This window comes from Hoplias malabaricus, chromosome 2 (assembly GCF_029633855.1).
Source record: "Hoplias malabaricus isolate fHopMal1 chromosome 2, fHopMal1.hap1, whole genome shotgun sequence".
In the NCBI taxonomy this organism is placed as follows: domain Eukaryota; kingdom Metazoa; phylum Chordata; class Actinopteri; order Characiformes; family Erythrinidae; genus Hoplias; species Hoplias malabaricus.
The window spans coordinates 5,348,310-5,354,093 of NC_089801.1; the positions used below are offsets into that span (position 1 = coordinate 5,348,310).

General features: G+C 50.3%; 1 pseudogene; it reads left to right on the forward strand.

The window, feature by feature from the left end:
- Positions 1–3,323: 3,323 nt before the first annotated feature.
- On the forward strand, positions 3,324–5,371 carry LOC136687038 (alpha-2 adrenergic receptor-like; annotated as a pseudogene).
- Positions 5,372–5,784: the final 413 nt, after the last annotated feature.

The window sequence follows — 5,784 nt, forward strand, 5'->3', positions numbered from 1 at the left end:
ACAAGCTTTAAATCTCTAAGCTGTTATTTTTATACATCCCTTAAACATTCAAAGGATGGTTTTAATAACAATCACAGACTAGTCCATCTGTTGCTCTGCATACTTTGTCACCCCCTGTTCCTCAGCGCTCAGGACCCCCACAGAGCAGGTGTGATGTGGTGGTGGATCATTCTCAGCGCTGCAGTGACACTGACGTGGTGGTGGTGTGTTAGTGTGTGTTGTGCTGGTGTAGAGTGGATCAGACACAGCAGTGCTGCTGGAGTTTTTAAACCCTGTGTCCACTCTCTGTCCACTCTGTGAGACACTCCTCCCTCGTTGGTCCACCTTGTAGATGTAGAGTCAGAGACAGTAGCTCATCTGTCGCTGCACAGTGTGTGTCGCTCGTCCTCTAGTCCTTCATCAGTGACACAGGACGCTGTCGGCTGGATGTTTTTGGTCGGTGGACTGTTCTCAGTCCAGACGCTGAGGGGTTTAAAAACTCCAGCAGCACTGCTGTGTCTGATCCACTCTACACCAGCAGAACACACACTCACACACCACCACCACGTCAGTGTCACTGCAGCGCTGAGAATGATCTACCACCACATCACACCTGCTCTGTGGGGGTCCTGAGCGCTGAGGAACAGGGGAAAAGGGGGTGATAAAGTATGCAGAGCAACAGATGGACTCCAGTCTGTAACTGTAGAACTACAGCGTGCTCCTGTGTGGTCAGTGGAGCTGAGGGAGTGGACAGTGAGTGCAGTGTTTTTATAACTCGAACTTAAATAATAATAAATGAGTATTTTTGTGCCGCATTGTTCTCCACTCTCAATAAACTCAGACCGTGTGGGAGTCCAGGCTCAGTCCTGGTTTTAAGGCGGAGGCCTGTGTTGTTTTAGATGATTATTGTCAGCGAAGCACTGTGTAATATTCATAAAAATAATAACTGCATCCCATTAACACAAGGCTCAACACTGAGGAGCAAAATGAGAGATGAGACTTAGTCATCTTTTGTGTGCGTGTGTGTGTGTGTGTGTGTACATGTGTGTACGTGTACGTGTGTGTGAGTGTGTACGTGTGTGTGTGTGTACGTGTGTGTGTGTGTGTGTGTACATGTGTGTGTGTGTGTGTACATGTGTGTGTGTGTGTTGACGATGCGGAGTGTTTGGTGAGGGTATGAAAGACTGTAATGTCTTGTTCATGAAGTTCATTAGTCGGTGAACGCTAATTTCCACTTCATTGTCAAGACGAGTTGAGATCATTAAAAGTGAAGGCTGTGAGCCTCTGGAGTTTGTGTGTGTGTGTGTGTAGGTTAAAGAATCATGAAGATCTTTGTGCCACAGAGACACTTCACCCTATTAGGAATCAAAGAGATGCATCAAAGACAGCACTGCTCCGCTCTTAAAGGAGAAGTCCACCATCCTCCCACGGGAATCTGAAGTTATATATTGACCCAGCTGTCGCAGTGAAAACATACACCACACACAGTTTTCTGTCTGAACTGTGGGGTCATTACATAGACTTCTGTCCATTTTGTGGAGACTTACCATTAACTTCTCCATAAGGATCACCAACTTAACCTTAAAGGCGCCGTTCACGACTGTAATAAAAAACACTGTTTATAAATTTCTGAGGATGTTTCCCCTGCAGTTGGTTTGCTCTGGAAACCTCTCTAATGTGTTTACGAAGCCCCAGTGTCTGTAAATGGGTAAAAAAACAAAGTGTCTGGGTCCGGTGCTAGGCTTTCTCTCTCTCTGCTCACGGCAGAGAAACGCCATCTGGAGGTTTTTAGACAACGGAGAGACTCCAAACGCTGAAAAGCACTGACCGAGATGAGGATGTTGCTCTATTCCTGCTCCATAGGGGGGTAACACTGACTTATTTTTGCTGTTTCAGATCATTTAAGGTGGAAATGTCTCCAAACTCAGGAGACGGCTAACTGCATTAGCGACAGTGCTACAAAACTAAACACATCGAGTTACACATGAGTTTCTGTGGGAATTCAAACAGTGAATAAACACTTACAGACAATTTACACTGCACAACACCAACAAACAACAGTTGTTTTATCCTCAAACACCCCATTCCACCTTAAAAGACGAGGAGCTTCTGAACAAACCAGAGAGAAGAGTGCTTCCCCACAATCATAGATGTTCCCGTTAACCCTAACCCTAACGTTACAGAGAACCAAGCAAGAGCGGCTTAAACTCCAGAGCTTCTGCTCCTCGCTCCTCACTGCTGTGCGCTCGGGGTCGGGGTGAACAGCGAGCGGCTCATTATCATTTAAAGGAACAGGTGCTGAAAGCGGGCGTTCTGAACAGGGGCTGTTTACACAGGGGGAGAACACTGCTGTGGGGCTCGTGGGGTTCTGTGTGTATTATGCATCTTCTAGGGTGTGTTCACTTGGCCTCTGGTGTCCAGTAAGACCACCCTGGTCCATGATATTGAGGCAGAGCTGAACATAGGAAAGTGTTCATTCCTGTCATTTCTGCTTTAAATCCTGGGTTCTCTCTCTCTCTTTCTCTCTCTCTCTCACACACACACACACACACACACACACACAAACAAAGGGAGAGACTGTGCATTTCTGGCAGTGTGCTCTTTATTCCCGGCTCGTAAAGGGAAAGAATCTCTGTAGGAACTAGAGAGATTCACGGTACATTTAAGAATATCATGGAATCTGATAATGGCATAAAAACCTGCCCATAACACACACACACACACACACACACACACACACACACACACAGAGAGAGAGACTCATCAGAGAGATGCAGACAGACTACTCCACAGCCTCAGAGAGAGAGAGAGGGCTCATCAGGTGCTTGTTTACCACAACAATGAGAACAATGATTTGTTTCAGAATACGAGCCAGAATGATGACGTCTCTCTGTTTACTCCTCCCTCAGTGAATAAAGAAGGACAGAATCCAGCCTTTAAAGATCCCGAATCTCTATTTCTGCTTCTGTCGATCTGCTCTGGTTCTCTTTCCCCGTCTCTCTCTCTCCAGCAGACGCGCTTTCTCTGTTCCCACCCGTTTTCCGGCAGGCCCCGCCCTCCTGCGCTCAGATTGGCTGTGAAACACACTGCCCGGTATTCTGTCATCCAATCCAAGCTTGAGCGTCAGCACTGAACCAATCAGAGCGCGGGAGGGCGGGGTTACCTGAAAACAGGTGGTGCAAGTGACAAAATAATGTGGTTTCCCCCACCCGTTTCCAGGCAAGTGCAGCCTCTGGCCAATCAGAGCTCGGCAGGGCGTTCCTTACTGGAAAACGGGTGGAGAGAAGCGGGAGAGGAGAGTGTTGGAAACTGTAGGCGCACAGAGAGTGCATGAGCTGCCTGGAGAGAAAGCATCTTTGGCCGTGTCCAAGAAAAGGAGTCGATGTGAAGGGGCGAAGGAAAGGATGGAGGGGCCGAACGGGACCAGCGCAGGCCCCCCAAACTCATCCAGGGACGCGGGGGCCCCGTACTCCTCAGCCACGGCCGCGGGGCTTGCAGCACTGGTCACTTTCCTCATCCTCTTTACTGTGGTGGGCAACGTGCTGGTGGTCATCGCGGTACTGACCAGCAGAGCCCTGAAAGCACCGCAGAACCTGTTCCTCGTGTCCCTGGCCACAGCGGACATCCTCGTGGCCACGCTGGTGATGCCCTTCTCGCTGGCCAATGAGCTGACGGGTTACTGGCTCTTCGGAAGCGCGTGGTGCGGTGCCTACCTGGCGCTGGACGTGCTTTTCTGCACTTCGTCCATCGTCCACCTCTGCGCCATCAGCCTGGACAGGTACTGGTCTGTGACGCGAGCCGTGGAGTACAATCTGAAGAGAACGCCTCGTCGCGTGAAAGCGGTCATCCTCGCCGTGTGGTTAGTGTCTGCTGTCATCTCTTCGCCGCCTCTGCTTTTGGCCGACAGCCAGACGGACACTTCCGAGGGGCCGCAGTGCCAGCTCAATGACGACACCTGGTACATCCTCTCGTCCAGTACGGCCTCCTTCTTCGCCCCCTGCGTCATCATGGTGCTCGTCTACATCAGGATCTACCAAGTAGCCAAGACCAGGACGAGGACCATGTCGGAGAAGAAGAAGCACAGCTTGGATGCCCCCACGCAGACGGAGAATGGGTTCAGCAGGGCCACGCAGGTGGGGAGATCCGGGGAGGAACGGGAAAACGGGCACTGTTCGACAAGATAAAGAGGGCGTGCCCAGGACGTCTCCCAGCCACGGAGAACCAGAGGTCACCTCTTCGTCGGAGACCAAAGGTGCAAAGGTGAGGGATCCAACGCCGAGCAGGAGTCACATCGACAGCCCGGAGATCGGAGCTACAGACGCGGAACTGAGGAGGACGTCCCGAGCCGGAAGCAGAGCCAGAGATCTCTTCTCCTCGCGGAGGAAGCGGAGCGGTCGGAGGAAGAGCAGCAGCAGCAGCAGCAGCGTGAAGAGGAGGGCGTCGCAGGTGAGGGAGAAGCGCTTCACCTTCGTGCTGGCCGTGGTGATGGGCGTGTTCGTGATCTGCTGGTTCCCCTTCTTCTTCAGTTACAGCTTGTATGGCGTGTGTAGGGAGCACTGCCAGATCCCTGACGCACTCTTCAAGTTCTTCTTCTGGATCGGCTACTGCAACAGCTCCCTCAATCCCGTCATCTACACCATCTTCAACCAGGATTTCAGGAGGGCCTTCCACAAGATCCTCTGCTCGCCTTGGAAGAAGTCCTTCTAGACGTCAGTCTAGACCTCTGCTCGTCTTGGAAGGCCTTCGAGACACTTCTAACTCCTAGCAATTCCCCGTAGTGGCCCTAGAATACGCTTGTGCTGCATTTATTCTTGGTGATTTGGTGGTATTCCTAAGCTGTAGCACAGAGGCTAGCTCACGTAGCCTGAAATCAAGAGGCTAAAGGGCCAAAATGATTCGGAATAAATCAAAGCTAAAGCACGGTTTAGTTCTGAGAGGAGTCCAGATGGGAAACGCTGAAGGTTTTATTTTTTTTCCCACAAAGCTGAAGCAGATCTTTCCCTGGTAATGGAGTATAACACTGGAGCTCTTCACGAACACCCCTCCTGAGATTCGACAGTGAGCCACAAGCATATCCCTCTCTGATTCTCTGATTGTGGGAGATATTAAACAGCCGTACGGAGCATTAGAAGGAGGACGACTGGAATATTTCAGGCTCCGGGGCATTAGAGACCAGACTGCACCACCACCTAAAACCGCTCGCCGTGCGCCGGGGTCAGGAAATGGACCAGAAACTGTGCTTTTCACCGTCTGGACGTTCTGATGAGCTTTGACGGTCCCGGCTGTTGGAAACAGAGTTAGGGTCAAGCCTGTAGCTTCAGGCGGAGATGAGACTGAAGTGGAGATGTCAGGGTTTCTACTGCAGTGTTACAGATTATTTTTTATGTGAAACTCTGGAGAAGCTGTGTGAAATAAAAAGGGATACAGGTCTCTGACTAAGTGCAGGTTTATTCTGAAAGAGCCTAAGATTATGTCTGTGAATTAGCACAGCGTTGCATGGGACAAGGCTGGTTTCCTTGTGTGTGTGTGTGTGTGTGTGTGTGTGCATCCTCTGAATGCGAATGTTTAACCTCACAACTGCAATTTCTCCTTGATTTCTCCTGCTGAGTCATGTGTTACTCATTACCCTCAAGCTCCAGAGTGAGGAATGATATAGGAGCGGTGTGAAGTGTGATGTGTGTGGACGCTTGGGCAGAACGTGGCAAGATGCCACTTCTATTTGCCTCTGGCAATGCATGAGTGCCTGTATTTTTCTCTCCTTCTTCCCTCTTATTCTTTTTTTTAATATCATTGCTTCACAGAAGT